The sequence below is a fragment of the Balaenoptera ricei genome, chromosome 8, assembly GCF_028023285.1.
Source record: "Balaenoptera ricei isolate mBalRic1 chromosome 8, mBalRic1.hap2, whole genome shotgun sequence".
Taxonomy (NCBI): Eukaryota; Metazoa; Chordata; class Mammalia; order Artiodactyla; family Balaenopteridae; genus Balaenoptera; species Balaenoptera ricei.
This window is the reverse complement of record NC_082646.1, coordinates 105,769,620-105,791,176: the sequence shown is the minus strand read 5'-3', so window position 1 is coordinate 105,791,176 and position 21,557 is coordinate 105,769,620. Positions and strand designations below refer to the sequence as shown.

Genomic DNA, 21,557 nt, shown 5'->3' with positions numbered 1-21,557 from the left:
TTTGAGTTCTGGTAATTTTTAGCCATGTTACCTTAATTAACCCTTCTAAACCTTTGTTTTCTCATTTATAAAATGAAGAAAGTGACATCTATTTCTTAGAGCTGTTTTAAGGAACATATAAAGCTAACGTATGCAGAACGCTTATTAGCACCGTACACAACACATGGTAAACACTCAAATTTTAACTATAATCCATATATGTATGTCACAGTTCATATGACTACAAGAACCGTTTCAACACAGAATGCTTAGTAATGGACCAACAGATACCATGTGCCTCCTGATGTAATGCACTGAGAACGGCACATCACTTCAATGGTATTCTTGCCAAAGCATATAACCTGAATCTAATGAGAAAGCACCAGATAAAACCAGTTTGAGAAAAGTCTACAGAACAATTGACCAGTATTCTTCAAAAATATCAATGGTATGAAAGACAAGAAAAAGCTGAAGAACTTTTTCATTTCAGATTAAAGGAGAGTAAAGAGACTTGACAACACATAAATGCAAAGTGTGATCATAGACTGGATAAGCGGGTGAAAACAGCTATAAAGATCATCGCTGGGACAAGTGAAAAAAATTGAATGTACACTATATAATTGATAAAAGTACTGTATCAATGTTGAATTTCCTAAATTCAATAAATATACTGTGGCTACGCAAAACAACTCCAAACAATTTCTGTTTGAAGGAAACATACTCCAAAATATTTAGGGGAAAAGGGGAAGGACGTTTGCAAGCAGTTCTTAAATGGTTCAGGAAAAAACATGTTCTATAGAGAGAAGGAGGGAGTGATAAAGCAAAAGTGGTCAAATGTTAACATTTGGTGAACTAGAGCAAAGGTTATATGGGAGTTTTTTGTACTACGCTTACAATTCTTTAAGTTTGAAATATTTGAAAGAAGGACAGAAAGAGAAAAGCTTAGAGGATAAGGCTGGGCCTAGAGAGAAAAAGACCTTAACGTATTAGAGAAGGAAAAAGGCATAAAAACGTTAGCCTAAATGCAAATCTACCTTTGTGCAAATTAGAAAAAGCCACCCTTCCTCGTGAACTTTACTGCCATCTGCTGGAAAATTGTGACGAAACAGTCAAACCTACAATGATAACACATGTGACTGGTGCCCCCTATAGGTGTGCAGTATACAAACTGCATAACAGTATGGAAGGCCCTGGGCTCGGCCTTAAAAACAACGGTAGAATTGTGGTCTGGGCTAGAAGCAGGAACACACTGATTAGAAGGGGGCTAACAGAGGGAAAGCTAGGAAAAGATGGTTCAGTACAACAAACCTCTGGGATGCTCTTTGTCCACAACTTCCCACAATTTGCTCCTTTACCCCATTCAGGTCCTGGTGCATGGGATACCGCCTCAGAGACTGCCCACCCTGTCTCACATCCTCTCCTTTCATCACTCTCTATCACCTCATTCTGCCTTATTTTTCTTCAGAGCACTTGTCATTTTATTTACTCATAGCAGGCTCTTCAGAGCTGTTGTTGAATACTTAAACATGAGCTAAACTAAGCTAATGACCAAGAGATGGCATAATCACAACTTTGTTTTCTGATAATCCCTCTCAATGTAGTCAAGTTTCTGCACCTAACTCCTACCAAGTACAGTGGACCAAGGATTCTGAGTACACAATATCAAAGAAAGGAAACAGGCATAGTCTGCAAACATTTTCGTCTCTGATCCTTGAGGGAGAGTTAGGAGGATGAAGCACACGTAGGAAAAGCAAGAAAGGAGACAGATGCCAAAAGTTTAAAATGTGAAGCCACTAGACTTAGTGTTTATTTCATAACCAGGAAACCAGCAAGAGGTTGCAATGGTTCGATTCCATGAAATGTTCTTTTTCTCTTCTACTTTTATTCACCTGCTCTTACTACGTCAGTGTAAGACTTTTTAAAACAGGAAATTCCTTATTTTTAATGTGTTTTCTTTCCTTCCTTTCCCATCCTTCTCTCTTTCAGTAAGCTTTAATTTAGTGCCTAGCACGTGCCAGGCAAGTGCTAGGAACTGGGAATACAACACAACAGTAAACAAAGCAAACAAGGTCCTTACTCACATTCCAGTGGGGAAGAGAAGCAATGAATAACAAACAAGATACATGTCACTTGTAACTGAGGCTGGTAAGAATATAAACCCATTGTGCTATGATGAGAGTAATGTGTGTGCACACACGCACTACTGTAGGTAGAGTGGTCAGGAAAAGCCTCTCTGCGGAGTTGACACTAAAGGTGAGACATGAAGGATAAGAAGCAGGCCATGCAAAAAGCCAGGGGAAGGGTATTCTAGGCTAGAAGATTCATGTGCACAGGCTCTTGGGGATGGTGGTGGTGGGCTTTGGCATTCCTTAGGCGAGGGCAGAAGGCCAGTGTAGATGGTATGTAGTGAGTGAAGAGGAGAGTGGCGAGAAATAAGGCTGGAGAGACTGGCAGGGACTAGATCATGGAGTATTTTCACAGAGCAAAGTAAGGAGCTTGGACTTTTTACCTCAGGTGAAATGGGAAGTCACTAAAGAATGCCAAGCAGGGGAATAACATGATATATATATATATATATATATATATATATATATATATTTTAAATTTATTTATTTTTGGCTGCACTGGGTCTTCGTTGCTGCACACGGACTTTCTCTAGTTGCGGCGAGCGGGGGCTACTCTTCCTTGTGGTGCGTGGGCTTCTCACTGTGGTGGCTTCTCTTGTTGTGGAGCACGGGCTCGGGCTCTAGGCGCGCGGGCTCAGCAGTTGTGGCTCGAGGGCTCTAGAGCACAGGCTCAGTAGTTGTGGCGCAGGGGCTTAGTTGCTCCGCAGCATGTGGGATCTTCCCGGACCAGGGCTCGAACCCGTGCCCCCTGCATTGGCAGGCGGATTCTTAACCACTGCGCCACCAGGGAAGTCCCAACATGATATATTTTAAAAAGAGGAACACTTTTACTGCTGTATAGAAAATGGACTGGGATGGGGCAGGAGTACAGACAGAGAGACTCCCTAGGAGGCTAACACAGGGCTTCAAATAAGAAATGATTGTCATTTAGATTAGGTCAGGATAGAGCAGAGTGGACAGGCTATATTTTGGAGGCAGAACAGACAGAACTTGGTGATGAACTGGATATGGGAGGTGATGGGGGAAAGAAATATGGATGAGACCTAGTTTTGGGGCCTGAGCAAATGGATGGATGTGGTGTCATTTACTGAGATGAGAAAGAGCAGAGTATAGGCCATGTTAGTTTTGGGATGGATGTCTAGAGACATCCATAAAGAAGGTGGTTAGATCTACCAGCGGGGAGCAAACAGGACAAGTCTGAGCTGGAGATACACATTTGGAAATCATCAGCACACAAATAATATTAAGAGTCATAGACTGCCGACTAAAAAAAAAAAAAGAGGAAGTCACAGAAATGGAAGAGGTTATGTAGTATTGATAGGGAAGAAGGCTCAGTCTTAATTCTGAGGTACTCCAATATTTAGTAGCTGAGTAAAAGTAGAAGAACTAGAAAAAGGAAACAGAGGAAATAACCAAGGAAGCAGCGGGTAACTAGGAGAGTATGGCATCATAGAAGCTGAGAAAGGAGTGCTTTGTGGAAACGGGCCAATTCTGCTGAGGTTGAATAAGGAAAAAAGTGATCATGGACTTAGCAATATGGAGATAGTTGGTGATCTGATCAAAGCTGTTCAGTGAACAGCTGGTGGGGGCTGAAGAGGAATCAGTGGTGAGACACGCAGGCGGTGTGAAAGAAAATGCCTAAGAAGTTTGGCTGTGAAGGGGAGTAGAGACATTCAGAGCCAAGGGATGGCTTAACAGATGGGAAACACTAAAGCACACTTCTATGCAGTCACAAGCAAAGGGAGACTGAAGATAGGCAGTGAAGTCCCCGAGAAAGGAGGGATGGAGATCCAGAGCCCAGGTGAAGGGACTGATCCTTGTTAGGGTAACGTAGTGAAGAGGATGAAGAGACACAGACGCAGGCCCATTCACGGATCTGAAGAATGGAAGAGGAGGGACTCCTGTCTGAATGTTTTTATTTTCTCAACAAAAGGGAGCTGAGGTCATCAGCTGGAAGAGGGCAGGGGGGTGAAGACGGTTTATGGAGAGAGAAAAAGATATGAAATGGTTGTTTCAGAAAATTGAGAAAGTGTCTTAAAACTCTTAGAAGAAAACACAGGAGCACATCTTTCTGATCTTGGATTAGGCAATGGTTCCTCAGATATGATACCAAAAGCACAAATGACAAAAGAAAAAATAAATTGGACTACATCAAAATTAAAAACCTTTGTGCTATAAGTAGTACCAAGAAAATGACAAGAAACCTCATAGAATGAGAGAATGTATTTGCAAATTACTTATCTGATAAGGTATTTGTGTCCAAAATATATATAAGAATAAAGAATTATAACTCAATAATAAAAAGAACAGTCTGAATGAAAAAAAAAAAATACATAATAAAAATGAGAAGACACAAGAGGGAGGGGATATGGGGATATAAGTATACGTATAGCAGAAACAAACACAACAATGTAAAGCAATTATACTCCAATAAAGATGTTAAAAAAAAAAAGAGAGAAAGGATCCAAATAGACATTTCTCCAAAGATATACAAATGGCCAATAAGCACATAAAAAGAGGCTTAACATCATTAGTCATTAGGGAAATGCAAATCAAAACCACGGTGAACCCACTAGAATGGCTATAATAAAAAGTACAATAACAAATATTGGCAAGGATGTGGAGAAATTAGAAACCTCATGCATTCCTAGTGGGAATGAAAAATGGTGCAGCCGCTTTGGAAAACAATTTAGCAGTTCCTCAAAAGTTAAACATAGAGTTATTATATGACCCAGGAGTTCCACTCTTAAGCAAATGGCCAAGAGAAATAAAAACATACAACACAAAAATCTGTGTACGCCAATGTTCACAGAAGCGTTATTCACAACAGGGAAAAAGTGGAAACAATCCAAACATCCATTAACTGATGAATGGACAAATAAAATGTAGTATATCCATACAATGCAATAGTTATTTGTCAATAAAAAGGAATAAAGTTCTGATGCTACATATTACAACACAGACAAAACGTGAAAACATTAGGCCAAGTGTGAGATGCCGATTACAAAAGACCACATATTGTAAGATTCCATTTATATAAAACATCTAGAATATGCAAATCTGTAGAGGGCTTCCCTGGTGGCGCAGTGGTTGAGAATCTGCCTGCCAGTGCAGGGGACACGGGCTCGAGCCCTGGTCTGGGAAGATCCCACATGCCGCGGAGCAACTAGGCCCGCGAGCCACAATTACTGAGCCTGCGCGTCTGGAGCCTGTGCTCCGCAACAAGAGAGGCCATGATAGTGAGAGGCCCGCGCACTGCGATGAAGAGTGGCCCCCACTTGCCGCAACTAGAGAAAGCCCTTGCACAGAAACGAAGACCCAACACAGCCATAAATTAAAAAAAAAAAAAAAATCTGTAGAGAGAGAAAGTAGATGAGTGGTTGTTTAGGGCTGTGGTGGTGGTGATGGGAAATGGGGAGTGATTGCTAACAGGTATGGGGTTTCTTTTATGTGGGGGGACTAAAATGTTCTAAAATTGGATAGTGGTGACGGCAGAAAACCATTTAGCTGTACACTTTAATGGATGAATTGTATAGTATGTGAATTATATCTCAATAAAGGTGTTAAAAAAACAAACAGACAAACCTGCAATTATAGTCAGGGATTTCAACACCTCTCTCAATAACTGGCAGGATAAGTAGACAGAAAATCAATAAGAATATAAGACTTGAACGCTATTAACCAACTTGACCTTCTTGACATTTGAAAGAACACTCCACACAATAACAGCAGAATATACATTCTTTTCAAATACATGTGGAACATTTACCAAGATAAACTAAATTCTGGGTCTTGAAAAGGATTCAAGATGCTTTCATGTTTTCTGACTATAATGTAATTACATTAGAAACAATAACAGAAAGATACTGGGAAAACCAATAATAAACTTTGTATAAACTAAATATGCTTCTAAACAACTCACAGACCAAAGAAAAAAATCAACAGGGAAATTACTGAGTATTCTGAATTGAATGAAAATCAAAATCAGTGGGATCGAGCCAAGTGCCTATATTAGAAAAGAAGATGAGAAATCAGTGATCTCAGTTTCAACCTTAAAAAACTAGAGAAAGAACAACTTGAACGCCAAGTAAACAGAAGGAAGGAAAGAGTAAAAACCAGAGCAGATCTCAATGAACAGATAACAGAAAAACAACAGAGAAAAATCAGTGAAACCAAAGTTGGTTCTTTGAGAATATCAATAAAATAGATAAAATTCTAGCTAGACTGATCAAAAAAAAGTGCAAGAATACACAAATTGCCAATATCAGGAATCAGAGAGGTGACATCACTACAGATTCTAAAGACATTAAAAGGATAAGGAAATATTATGATCAATGTTATGCCAATAAACTAGACACGTTAGATGAAGAGGACACAGACTATCAAAGCTCACTCAAGAAATAGATAAACTGAATAGTCCCATATCTATTACAGAAACAAAACTTATAGATAAAATACTTCCCATTCAGAAAACTCCAGGGGAATTCTACATCACTGGGGAATTCTGCCAAACACTGAAGAAGAAATAATAGCAATTCTACACAATTCTTCCATGAAAATGAAGAGAAGGTAATATTTACCAACACATTTTATAAGGCCAGCATTACCCTGATTCCAAAACTAGATGAAGACATTACAGGAAAAGAAAGCTATAGACCAATATTGCTCATGGACATAGATGCAAAAGTTCTTAACAAAAATTTAGCAAATGCAACCCAACAATATGTAAAAAGAGTATATCATGACCAAGTGTTTTTTTTGCAAAAATGCAAGACTGGTTTAGCATTCATAAATCAGTCAATATAATTCATCATATCAACAAACTAAAGAAGAAGAACCATATGATCATCTCAAAACATACGGAAAAACAAAATCCAATATCCCTTTTGATAAAACCTCTCCGCAAACTAGGTGATAGAAGGTAATCTCCTCAACTTGATAAAGGTAATCTACAAGAAACGTAGAGCTAACATCATATTTAATGAAAGAAGGCAAGGATATTCTCTCTTACTACTTCTGTTGAACACTGTATTAGAGGTTTTAGCCAGTGCAGTAAATCAAGAAAAATAAATTAAAAGGCATCAAATTGGAAAGGAAGAAGTAAAACTGTCATTATTCACAGATGGCTTGACTGCCTATGTAGAAAATCTGACAGAATCTACAAAAAAGGTAATAAGTTTTAGCAAGGTTGCAGGACACAAAATTAACTATATTTCCATATATTAGTATTAACCAATAGGAAACTGAGCTAAAAACACCATTTAAAATAGCATGAAAATACGAAATACTTAGGCATAAATCTAACAAAAGATGTGTAAGACCTGTACACTGAAATCTATAAAATACTGCTAAGAGAAACAGATGAAGACCTAAATTAATGGAAAGCTATATTGTTTTCAGGGGTTAAAAGACTCAAAATTGCTAAGGTGTTAATTTATCTATAATTCTAAGTAATTCCAGTAGGCTTTTTAAAATAGAAATAGACAAACTGATTTTAAAATTCCTATGGAAATACGAAGGACCTAGAAGAGCCAAAACAACTGTGAAGAAGAACAAAGTTGAAGGACTAACACTGTCTGATTTCAAGGGTAATATAAAGCTACCATTATCAAGATGGTGTAGTATTGGCTTAAAGACAGGCAACAGAGCAATGACACTGTATACAAAGTCCACAAACAGGTCCACGCATATATGGACAAACTATTTTTTGACAAAGTTGCAAAGTCAATTCAGGGGAGAAATGAGAGTCTTCAACAAATGGTGCCAGAACAACAGAATATACATATGCAAAAACCCCCAAACTTTTATCAATACCTCACATGACATGTAAAAATTAACACACAAGAATCACAGACTTAAATGTAAACCTAGTACTATATAACTACTAGACGAAAACAAACAAACAAAAGTCTCTGTGACCTTGGAATTGGGAAAAATTTCTTATATACAACAATGAACATTTGATACATAACAGAAAAAACTGAAAAACTGTATTTCATCAAAATTAAAACCTTCTGCTCTTTTTGAAGGACATTGTTAAAAGAATAAAAAGATAAGCCACAGACTGGAGAAAGTATTTGCAAAGAATGTATCTGATAAACAACTTGTATCCAGAATGTGTATAAACATACACACACACCCGTTCTCAAAAACAAACACAATAAAAACTAGTCAAAATTTGAACAGACTTTTCATCAAAGAAGATATATGGATAGCAAGTAAACACATGAATAGATGCTTACCACCATTAGTCATTAGGGAAATGCAAATTAAAACCACAATGAGAGCCTACTATGTACCTGGCACAATGTCTAGTGTTAAAAGACTGACCATACCAAATGTTGGTGAGGACATGGAAGAACCGCAACTCTCATACATGGCTGGCTGGAATATAAAATAATGCAAACCACTTTGGAAAAAAATTTGGCAGTTTCTTACAAAGTTAAATAAGACTATCCTATGATCCAGCCATTTCACTCGTATTTACCCGAGAAAAGAATACATTGTGTCCATATAAAGACATGAATGTTCACAGCAGCTTTATTTGTAAAATAAATAAGCAAAACTGAAAATTCAAAAATTCAGCAAAAATGGAAAATAACCCAAATGTTTGTCAACAAATGGTATATCCATACAATGGAAAACTACTCAGTAATACACTCATCAACATGGATGAATCTCAAAAAAATTAGGTTGAGTTAAAGAAGCCAGATTAAAAAAAACAGTACACATACTTTATGATTCCATATATATAAAATTCTAGAAAATGCAAACCAATCTAGTGACAGCAGGCAGATCAGCGGTTGTCTGACAGGAGGGAGAGATTAAAAAAGGGAGCAATGAAATTTTTGTGTGATGGAGATGTTCATCTTGATTGTGGTGATAGTTTCATGGGTGTATACATATGTCAAAACTTATCAAATTGTATATTTTAAATATATGCAATTTACTGCATAGCAATTATACCTCAATAAAGTTGTTTTTTTAAAAAAACGTAAATGACCACGAGGTAATATATATCATTTTTGGTCTTCAAGTGGTTATCCTAACAAATTAAAAACTTAACAATTATGCACGAGACAGAATCAAAGGAAAAGGAAGACTAATGTATAGTAAAACCTTTTTAATTTGAAGTCTTTTACTATGAATTCAGACTTCACAATAATCTAACCAAGCTTACCTCTGTATCATCTATAAATGTCTGATAAATAACAGAACAGTTTCCCAACCCCTTAAACGACTCAGAAGTACTATTTATAAACAACAAATGTACACATACTTACAAAGATTAAATCTTATTTAAAAATTACCAACAAAGAAAACTTTACTCTAGAAATCTGGTTACTGTGTCAGAGATGAGCAACCTATGGTCCTGGATGCTAAGGCAACATCAGAGATGATTATGAAAGGCATTAGTTAGATCCAGCTTTAGGTACAATTGTGAATTAAGCGATGTTTATTTTAGGGATTATTCCAGTTTTCTCTTTGGAGCCCCTTCATGCCTCCTGGCTTCCACTTGGCTCCAGATCCCTACTTGGTGACACGCTTTATCCCCAGCTTTAGAGTCAGTACGGCAAAGAACAAACTCTGCTCCAGACTGCCTGGGTTTGCATCCTCTTCCATTTACTAGCTGTGTGATTCTAAGCAAGACACTTAACCTCTCTGTGCCTTGGGTTCCTCATTTGCAAAATGGAATCATACAGTATCTGGTCTTTAGGGATGTTGCCTGCATTAAATGGGTTAATCTGTAGAAGTGCTCAGAACACTATTGATTAGGTAGTAATACAAATGTTAGCTATTATTATTATTATTCATTTGACTGTCAATTCCTGCTACGATTAAAATGGAAAATGGAAGAACTAAAGTTAAAATCTGCTACAGAGAAGTAAAGTTTTTTTCCTTTCCTCTTTGTTGCTATGATACTAAGAAATTAAGATTGGAGGATTACTAGGGACCCTTTCAACCAAATCAGCTCCTTTGATCTATTTTACATACCAAGCTTCCACATAAAATTTCCAATGAAAAAGAAGTTGCACTGTCAGCACTATGATTAAATAAAAAGAAAGGCCTGTGAAAGGTCAGAGGGCGGCAGAGGGCCAGGAGGTAAATGCAATATGACAGGTGGGCCAGAGGTGGAAACCTAAAGCCATGAGAACAGAAGAGATCACTTAGAGGCATCTCATAACACTTCAAACCCCATTTATTCTACCCTCCATGCAGTAACCCAAGACAGAGTTACGGAAAGAGGGCTCACCACTCCTTCTCCCTCACCCTCCACATCCAAACACCGTGGCCTGACAAAGTCTACCTCCTTGAACCTATCCACAGGAAAAGAATATCTTAATTGAGAGCCAGTGGGCTAACAAACTGCCACTCTAGTACACTACCTGACAGACAGAATTAAGCTTTGGCTAGCCTCTTCCAAAGTCCTGAGTACTGACCCAAGCTAGTTCAATGGGTACTGGAAAAAAATGAAGGCCAAAAGTTCTCAGAAGTGCAAAGTCAGTGTTTTCCTTACTTTCCAGTTATAACTTTATCATTATTATCACATGACCTAAAATTTATTTTCATTTGAAAGACCCTTTTTTCTAGTTATGTTTCAATATGTTTAAAGTATTGTGCTGTACTAAGTATTTCTTAGAATCCATCAATATATAATACAGCTTTTTTGTATAAGTTTATATAAGTAAAGTCAATAATTTCTCAGTTACCTTAATTATTTTGCTAATGGCAGATAAAGCATCTGACAATGAATGTATGTATTCACCAAGAGTGTTTATATTGCTGGTAGAATTATGACTGATTCATTCCTTCCTTTTATTTTCCAAATCTTCTATAATGTGAGCATACTTTTTATTTTAAAAACTTTTAAGGATGTCTATCTCTTGCCCGTATTATTTAAAGATGCAGTACCGACCTTACGCCAAAAGAGGGCACTAACACATCCAAAGGTAATCTCAAGGCAGAGGGGAAAAAATTGGTTCCTGCCAATTCAAAGAACAGCAGCACCATTGATTTTCATTCCTAAATTTGGGGAAATCTCTTGGTTTCATGACAACTTCAACCATTCCCAAAGCCATTCTCAAACTTTACTCTCCCAAGTATACACCTCAAAGGAAGAAAAGAAAGGCTGCTCAAATGCTTATTCTGAAAAGGAATAAATGTGCAAGAAATTTCAAGGTTTAGTAGTCTATCAGCTTTTTCATTTTCAAGAATAAATCACCAACTAAAGATCCATACAACATGTTCTATCTTCTGTGCACTAATTTTTCAAAATTTGTAAATATATATCTCTAAGATTTAAATGTAACTGAAAGAGCTAAAAGAAAAAAAAAAAAAAGATTTATGACCACAAAACGGAAACTGTTCAGTAATAAAAGGGGAAATGGAAATGGGCAGTTCAGTTTTTTATATGAATAATTACTTATGTAAAGAAAAGTATGCAGACATTTTCACATTGATTAATTCTTTTCTTTGGTCACTTTTGCATTAATAGTTCATAATAAGTGAAGCCACTTTTTGAGTTGCAAAAGACACTGTGGATAACGTGTTTATAAACTCAGATCCAAATTCTGTGGCTGCTGAAATGGGTTAATAGTCTGCTCTACTACAGATTTATGCTTACCAAAGACACTCCGCTCAAAATGGCACAGAAGGATCACTGGCAGAATACAAAACTGTCACTGTCAAAGACAAACATACATGCTTTTGGCCACGGATGCACCTGGCAGCAGGCCAAAGAAATTTGTAGGAACCCCTTTCAAGCTATCATTCTTCTCAAAGACTGTCAAGAAAAAAGTTTTTCATTCATTAAAATAACCTAACAACCCCACTTGCTTTCAATTTCAGATTTTAAAAGCACAGAAGACAAAATGGCCTTGACTACCCTTGCCCAACAGAATAACTAGGTGGATCTGAAAATGTGAACTTTAGAACTAAGTTATCTAAAGAATATGATTAAAGATAATAAATGCAGTGCTGAATCATGATGGAAAGGATAAAGGCACAAAACTCTGGCTTTAGTTTTCTATCCTTTTTTTTTCTTCTAGGTACAGTTGGTTATTTGCACATGTTTGACAACTACTTAATTCTCCAACTAAGAAAGTCTAGACTTAAGTCCGCAGAAGATAACCAGATCCAATCTAAAATTAAACAAAACAGTAGTTAATTGCTAATAACTGTGAAAGCCCAAACTTAAAAAGTGATTTTATGCCCTTTGCACACATTTATTTCTAATTCAATCTTCCAATGCTAGTCTTGTTATTGGTAACATGACACTTGTATGGTTACAATACACTTGGACTTGTATGCTTCTTTGACAGTCTGTTAATGCAGATAAGTGACATGGTTTCAGACTATCATAATAAGTGATAAAATTATTTTCTTCTAAAAACAGCTCATAGTCTCTAAAATCTTTACCAGTAATAAGCAAAAGAAAATTTAAAAATGAAGTATTAGGTAATATACAAACCCTTGACTTCTGAGATCTCATTCTATTTTCCTCGGAGCTCTACTGAGTGTTTCCCTCATGGAAAAAATGGGAATCTGGTCGGTAACTGGGACAGCTTTTCTCCACTCTGCCTTATTCCCCCCAACATTTAACTTCCTCCCAACATATAGCACATTGGAAATCGTTTAGAGTGAACACCCATATAATCACTACCTAGATTTTTATTCAATACTAGCAATGTCTTACTTTAATTTTTTTACTGTGGTAAATATACGTAACATAAAATTTACCATCTTAACCATTTTTAAGTATATAGTTCAGTGACGTTAAGTACGTTCATTGTTGTGTAACCATCACCATGATCATTAATGTTTTACTATACTTATGTATCTGTTCCTCTTACCCACTAGCCCAATTTTTTAAAATATATTTCAAAGTAAATAACAAATATCAGGAAATCATCTTCAGCTTGCATATCATTAACAAAGTTCAATATTTACTGTTTTTCTTTTGATATAAGATTTACACACGATGAAATATATAATACATTCGCTGAGTTTGGACACATGCACACACCTATGTAATGCTATCAAACTACAGAACATTATCATCACTCCAAAAAGTTTTCTCATGTTCTTTCCCAGCCAACACACCAAGAAGTAGCCACTGCTCTGCTCTGGTTCTTTTCCCTACATAGAATGGTTTGCTTGTTCTACAATTTCATATAAATGGAATCATGCAGTATGAATCCTTTCTGTACTGCTGCTTCCACTATTCATAATTTCTGAGATTCATCCGTATTTGTTGCAAGTATCAAAAGATAACTAGCTATACCACAGGTTATCTACTCCTTTATCGATGAATAGCTTTGAGCTGTGATGAATAAAACTGCTATGGACATATACAAGTGTTTGTATGAATGTTTTCATTTCTCTGCAGTGGAGTTGCTAGGTCATGGGACACATGCATGTTTAGTTCTCTTAAGAAACTGGCCAACCTTTCTCCAAAATATCTGTACTATTTTGCATTCTTACCAATAGTTTGAGAGTTAGTTGTTGTCAGTCTTTAATTTTAGCCATTCAAGTGGATGTGTAGTGATAACTTATTTTTATTTTAATTACGTGAAGACTTGTGAAGTTGAACACATTTTCATTGGATTATTGGTTATTTGTATATCTTTTGTAAAGTGCCAGAATCTTTTCTGCCCAATTTCTTTTATTGTGTTGTCTGCACTTTTATTGTAGAAATGTAGTTTTAAATATTTCCTGGATACTAGTCCCTCATCAGACACATGTTTTGTAAATACTTTCTCCTAGTCAACGGCTTGCCTATTAGTGGTGTCTTTTAATGAGCAAGTTTTACTTCTGATGAAGTCTAACTCAGCGATCCTTTATTTTATGGCTAGTGCATTCTGTGACTTAAGAAACCTTTGTCTACCTCCAAGTCATGAAGATATTCTTCTACGCTTTCTTCTAAAAGTTTCATGATTTTAGTTTTTAATGTTCCATTTTAAGTTCATTTCTGCATATCGTATGCAGTAGGGATTGTGGTAGGCAGAATGCTAAGATGGCCCCAAGACTCTTACTCCTCGGTGTACATGCCTTATATAATACTTCCTCCTACCCCCAAATGTGAGCAGACCCTGTGAATATGATGGGATAGTCACTCTCGTGGTTAAGTTTCAGCTATATAAGATCCTGCAGCAGACTAGAGAGAAATTCTCCTGACAGCTTTGAAGAAGCAAGCTACCGTGTTGTGAGAGGGCCACAAGACCAGGATCTGAGTGCAGCCTCCTGGTGCTGAGCACGAGCCCCGCCCCACCGCCAGCAAGCTAGAAAAGAGGGATCCGGTCCTTCAACCTCTAGGAACTGAATTCTACCAACCATCAGTGAGCTTGGAAGAGAACCCTGAGCCTCAGATGAGATCCCAACCCTGGTTCACACCTGGTGATTTCAGAATCACACTTTATTTCAGTCTGGTGAGATCCTGAGCAGAGAATCCAGCTAACTAACCTGTGCCTGGACTCCTGACCCTTGAAAACTGTGAGATAATAACGTTGTGCTAAGTTGCCAAATTTTTGGCAATGTGTTATTTCTGGATTCTCTGTTTCTTTGATCTACTTCTTGCCTCTTTTGCAAGTTCCACAGTCCTTATTACTGGAGTTTTATAATGTCTTGGACTATTCCAAGCCCTCAATTTTGTCCTTTTTCAAGATTGCTTTGGATTTGCTAGGTCTGTGTACTTCCAAAGAAATTTTAGAATGAGCTTGTCAATTTCTATTGAAAAATTCTTCTAGGACTTTGAACTGTACTGAATCCATAGGTGAATCTGGGTAGGACTGACTTCTTTACGATATCGAGGTTTCCAATCCATGAACACAGCATGGTTCTCTTCTTAGACAATTCTTGAGCTTCTCTCTGCAGTTTTGTAACTTTCAGTATAGACGTCTTACACATTTTTTTCTCTTGGTTAAATTTATTCCTATTTTATGCTTTGGTGCTACTGTAAATGGAACTTTAAAACTTTTTAATTTTCTGATTATTTGTTGCTAGTATATAACAAACAAAACTGAGTTTTGTGTATTAACCTAAAATCCTGTAAACTTGCTAAATTAAATTCACTTATTAGTCTTAGTAGTTGCTTTGTATCAACAGATTCCTTAGGATTTTCTAAGTACACAATCACGTAATTTGCAAATTAAGACAGCTTAACAACTTCTTTTCCAATAGTCATTCCTTTTATTTCTATTTCTTGTCTTAATTCAAAGGGGAGGACCTCCAGTATGATGCTGAATACAAATGGTGAGGGTGAGCATCTTTGCCTTGTATCCAATGTTACGGGAAAGTGTCCAATATTTTGGCATTAAGCATAATGTCAGCTATAGTTTTCAATAGATATCATTTATTAGACTGAGGAGATTACCTTCTATTCCTAGTTTGCTGAAAATTTTTGTCAGAAAAGGATGTTGAGCTTTTTCAAATACCTTTTCTGTATCTGACAGAGTGCTGGATTTGATTTGCTAACTTGTTTTTTTTTGATTTGCTAATATTTTGTGAAGGATTTCTCATCTTATTATGTTCCATAGGGATACTAGTCTATAATTTTCTTTGTAGTGTCTTTCTCCAGTTTTGGTATTAATATACATACACTAGTCTATGAGTTGGAAAGTGTTCTCTCCTCCTTTTTCCTTAAATGCTTGAAAAAACTCCCCAGTAAAACCACTGGGCCTCGACTTTTTTTGGTGAGATTTTTAATAATGGATTTAATAGAAATTGTGTTAGCTTTGGTAAATTGTATTTTTCAAGGAATTTGTTTCATCTAAGTTGGCATAACGTTGTTCATAATATTCTATTGTCCTTTTAATATCTGTAGGATCTGAAATAACCCCCTTTTCATGCTTAATATTGGTAATCTGTATTTGCTTTTTTTTTTTGATCAGTCAAGAAATCAATTTTGTTAATCTTTTTCAGGAACCAAATTTTGGCTTTGTTAATGTTTTTTATTCTTTTAATTTCTGCTCTTATCTTTATTCTTTCTTTCCTTCTACTTCCTTTGGATGTGCTTTGCTTTTTCCAGCTTAAGTTGAAACCTTAGATCACTGAATTTAGATATTTTTCTTTTCTAATACGTGCACTTAGAACCATAAATTTCCCTTTCAGCACTACATTCCACAAGTTTGATATATTGTATTTTCACTGTCATTCAGTTTAAAACATAAACATTTTTTTCTCATGATTTCTTCTTTTGAGCTATAGATTACATAAAAGTGACTTGCTTAATTTCCAAATATTTGGGAATTTTCCTAGATATCCTTATTTTCATTGTTTAAAGTTTTTATTTCATTATGGTCTGAGAACGTATTTTGTATGACCTTAATCTTTTAAATTTACTGAGTTGTTTTATGGCCTAGCATATTGTCTATACTGGTGAATGTATACCTTGTGCATCTGGAAAAGAATGTGTATTATGCCACTGTAGGGCACAGTGTTCTGTAAGTATCATGCAGGCCAAAGTCGTTGATTGTGCTGTTCACATCTTTGTGTTTCTGTGTAGTTGGCTTATCAATTGCTGAGAAAGAGGTATTAAACCAGTAATTATGATTAAAGAACTCCCTATTCCTCCCTTTAATTCTGTCAATTTTTGCTTCATTTATTTTTTTATTTTATTTATTTATTTATTTATTTATTTTTGGCTGCATTGGGTCTTCATTGCTGTGCACAGGCTTTCTCTAGTTGCGGCAAGCAGGGGCCACTCTTCGCTGTGGTGCATGGGCTTCACCCATGGAGGTGGCTTTTCCTTCACCTTCATGGAGGTGGCTTTTCCTATTGCAGAGCACAGGCTCTAGGTGCATGGGCTTCAATAGTTGTGGCACATGGGCTCAGTAGTTGTGGCTCACAGGCTCTAGAGTGCAGGCTCAGTAGTTGTGGCGCGTGGGCTTAGTTGCTCCGCGGCATGTGGGATCTTCCCGGACCAGGGCTTGAACCCGTGTCCCCTGCACTGGCAGGCAGATTCTTAACCACTGCGCCACCAGGGAAGTCCTGCCTCATTTATTTTGAAGCTGTTATTAGGCACATATACATTTATAACTGTCAAGACGTCTTGATATCTTTTATCATGATAACACGTCACTTTTTACTTCTGATAATACCCTTTGTCTTCTTATGCTTACTTTTGCATGGCATACATTTATATATTTCTTGGTATACCTTTTTCCATCCATTTCCTTTCAACTTGTGTCTTTACATTTAATACATATCTTTTATAGTCAGCATATAAATAAGTCTTGCATTTTTATGCAGTCTGTCACTCTGATTGTAGTCTTCAGTCCACTAACACAGTGATTGCACCAAGTCTCCCATCTCTTGGGAGACATACACCCTTGACTTTTCAATCTACTTAAAATATTGTACCACTTCATAAAAAATGTAGGAACCCCTGCTATAGTATAGATTCACATACTCTTGTCTTTTGTTATAAATTGTCATATGAAATAAACATTATAATCTCCGCACACATTATAATTTCTCCTTTAAACAGTCTTACGTATATTAAAGAAGAGGAAAAAAATAAGTCTTTTATATTTACTCAGCTGGTTACCATTTTCAACGCTCTTCATTCTTTCCTGAAGGTCTAAGTTTCTATCTGGTATCAATTCCCTTCAACCTGAAGAACTTCTTTTACTGTTTCTTGTAGTACAGGTCTTCTAGTGATAGATTCTCTTAGTTTTCTTTTACCTAAAAATGTCTTTATTTTGCCTTCATTCTTGCAAGGCATTTTTGCTCAACAGAGATCCTGGTTGACTTTTTTCCCCATCTGGCACTTTGAAAGATGCTATTTCCCTGTCTTCTGGCATCTGTGGTTAGTGGTAAGAAGTAAGCTCTAGTTATAATTGTCATTCCTTTATATGTGTCAGTTTTCTCCTTATCTTTCGTTTCAGCAATTTGACTAAGACATACTGGGAAGGAAAGGATTAACTTGGCAGTTCTGGAATGCTCAAACCCTGAACATGCCAAAGAAAGGTCTGTCTTCAGGACTGGCCTTTGCCTGGCTCCTGGGAGATGAACTCTGAGCCCTTGGCATATTCTGGCTGATAAGTGTTTTTGCATACCTGGGGCCTTGGGCCATGCTGTACCAGCATGACCACTTAAGTCTACCTGAACAATATGATTTATGGCAAACACCTGTTCTTGCTCTAGGTGGCTGGGGTCTGAGTAGCTGAGGTCAGTCATGGGGGTACTGCGTGCCACCCTGAACACCCAGGACTGGGTGAGCTTCCCTAGTTGGCAGCACTTTGCCCATGCTGTCATGTGTCCTTGATGGGAGAATTAAGGACAGCTCTGTGCGACTCTACTGGACACCTGGAAGCTTGCACCTGGTTCCTCCTGGACTTTATCCCATGTGTCTTTCCCCTCTGTCAATTCTAATCTGTGTCCTTTTGCTGTGTACAGTGAGTATAACAGCTTCTGAATCCTGGGAGTCCTTCTAGCAAATCATTGAGCCTGACAGTGGTCTTGGGAACCTCTGACACATGTACCGAGGTATGGTTTTCTTCATCCTTATCCTAGTAGGTGTTTGCTAAGCTACTTTAATCAGTAAATATGTTTTTCATAAAATTTGAGGGGTTTTTTTCCTGCCATTTTATCTTCAAATATGTTCTTCTCCAGCCTCTCACTTTCCTCTCTTCTGGGATTCCAACTATACACGTTAGCTCTTATAATATTGTCCCAAAAGTCCCTGAAGCTTGGTAATATTTTTTTCTTTCTGTTCTTCAGGTTGGGTAGTTTTCTGTTCGTCTATCATCGAGTTCACTGACTCTTCTATCATCTCTGTTTTACTGTTAAGGCTACTCAGTGAATTTTAATTTTAGCTGCTGTATTACAGAATTCCACTTTGCTCTTTTTTGTTTCTATTTCTCAGTTGAGATTTCCTTTGTTTTCATTCAGTGCAAGAATATTTTTCTTTACTTCAACTGATCAGTTATAATAGCTGCCTTAAAACCTGTTTCTCGGGCTTCCCTGGTGGCGCAGTGGTTGAGAATCTGCCTGCCAATGCAGGGGACACGGGTTCGAGCCCTGGTCTGGGAAGATCCCACATGCCGCGGAGCAACTAGGCCCGTGAGCCACAATTACTGAGCCTGCGCGTCTGGAGCCTGTGCTCCGCAACAAGAGAGGCCGCGATAGTGAGAGGCCCGCGCACCGCGATGAGGAGTGGCCCCCACTTGCCGCAACAAGAGAAAGCCCTCGCGCAGAAACGAAGACCGAATGCAGCCATAAATAAATAAATTAATTAATTAATTTAAAAAAAAAAAACCTGTTTCTCAATTCTAACATATGAAGTTCGCTTCTGTTGGCTGTCTTTTTTCTTCAGACTAAGTTATATTTTCCTGGTTTTAAAAATGTTGTGTAGTTATAGATTATATCTTGGACATTGTGAATATTATGCTGTATAGCCTCTGGACTCTGTTATATTCCTCTGGAGAGTACCGATATTTCTGTTTCAATATGCAATTAAATTTGGCTAGACCCAAACTGCAAACTCTCTGGGCGATCAATACCTCAAATCTTAGTTCAGTTCTTTTATCTTTGTGGTGCAGGGATTAAACAGAAGCTTATATAGAGAGCTTATACTCAGAATTTTAGGCTGTCACTCTCTAGATCTCTCCTTTCCAGGACTCCTCCTCCCCTCACTTTTCAGTGGTCGAATGGCTGTGGCTGACCTGAATTCTGTCCTCTGATAAGTTTTCTATTAAGTTTTTTTTTTTAAAGAAATTCACGTTCTTTTATTTATCTATTTATTTATTTATGACTGTGTTGAGTCTTCGTTTCTGCGCGAGGGCTTTCTCTAGTTGTGGCAAGTGGGGACCACTCTTCATCGCGGTGCGCGGGCCTCTCACCATCGCGGCCTCTCTTGTTGCGGAGCACAGGCCCCAGACGCGCAGGCTCAGTAATTGTGGCTCATGGGCCCAGTTGCTCCGTGGCATGTGGGATCTTCCCAGACCAGGGCTCGAACCCGTGTCCCCTGCATTGGCAGGCAGATTCTCAACCACTGCGCCACCACGGAAGCCCTTCTATTAAGTTTTTTTTTTTTTAATTTTATTTAATTAATTTATTTATTTTTGGCTGTGTTGGGTCGTCGTTTCTGTGTGAGGGCTTTCTCTAGTTGCAGCGAGCGGGGGCCACTCTTCATCGCGGTGCGCGGGCCTCTCACTATCGCGGCCTCTCTTGTTGCGGAGCACAGGCTCCAGATGCGCAGGCTCAGCAATTGTGGCTCACGGGCCTAGTTGCTCCGCGGCATGTGGGATCTTCCCAGACCAGGGCTCGAACCCGTGTCCCCTGCATTGGCAGGCAGATTCTCAACCACTGCGCCACCACGGAAGCCCTTCTATTAAGTTTTAAACCAAGCTGCCAGGTGCCAACTTCAGCCTTCCCCTGGCTAAAAGCAGTAAAAATGGAAAATTAATTTCATGCTATCTCTTCCTGAAAGTGTCAGCCTTTTTCCAGACTCTGTCTGCTTTTGCTCATTTTCCAGTGTTTTCAGGTCTCCCTCACTGCCCCAACAATTTTATCCAGAGGACATAGTTACATGCAGAAAGATCAGGTCCAGTGAAAGCCTACTTGGCCGTATTGCAAGAAAAGGCATCGTGATCTTGTTTTTAAAAATTTACTTCAGAATCACTGTGTGTAGGTATACAGATTCACTTTTAATGATACCAAAGTAGGTATTATTCTGAAAACCTTGTTTTCTAAGTTGTTTTTTTCTACTTTAAGCATTCATCATGTAATAAAAACTCTGCTATATTCAATAATATAGTTTTTATTAATAAATTATGAACATTTTCACATAACAGAAGAAACTTCAACTTTGACAGCAAATTGACAATAACTAGAAAAATAATGCACATACCCAGAAGTGAAACTTATAAGCAGTGGCACAACGACCTTAGAGAAATATGTGCATGTGTGTAAAAACAGGCAAGTACAAGGATGTTAACTTCAGCACTGTCTATAATAGTAAATAATGGAAAATAATCCAAATCTTAATTAAAAGGGAAATAACATAGTAATAAAATGGATTATTACACAGCTGTTAAATAGAATTATACATATCTCAACATGAAAAGAGTTACAAAAACCTAATGTTGAATGAAACAAGTTGCATAACAAAAATAATATTAGCAAAGCTTTAAAAGTACAAAACAATACCACACATGCACAAATTTAAAATGTAGTGGAAGGATGTTATCAGCTCCACTGACGGTAGTTACCCTCTGGCCAAGGGGAAGGAGTGGGTCATGTGATAATCAAAGGGTCCTTTAGTTTGGAAGCAAATATTATCACTAATTAACAATTAACAGAGTTAATTCTAAAATGTAGAAATACAAGTGTATGTCTTTTTGTACTTTTCTATATTTTTCCATTTCTGAAAAAAAAAAAAAAAGAAACACCAACCTATAACAATTCCAATGGCTATACAGTATTCGACTGCACAAATATAGTAAAAGA

The 21,557-nt window shown here is 37.5% G+C and overlaps 1 protein-coding gene across 3 annotated transcripts in view; it reads right to left on the bottom strand.

The window, feature by feature from the left end:
* Window positions 1–21,557, bottom strand: part of RTN3 (reticulon 3) — a 55,831-nt gene that overhangs the window by 9,341 nt on the left and 24,933 nt on the right. The window lies entirely within an intron of this gene.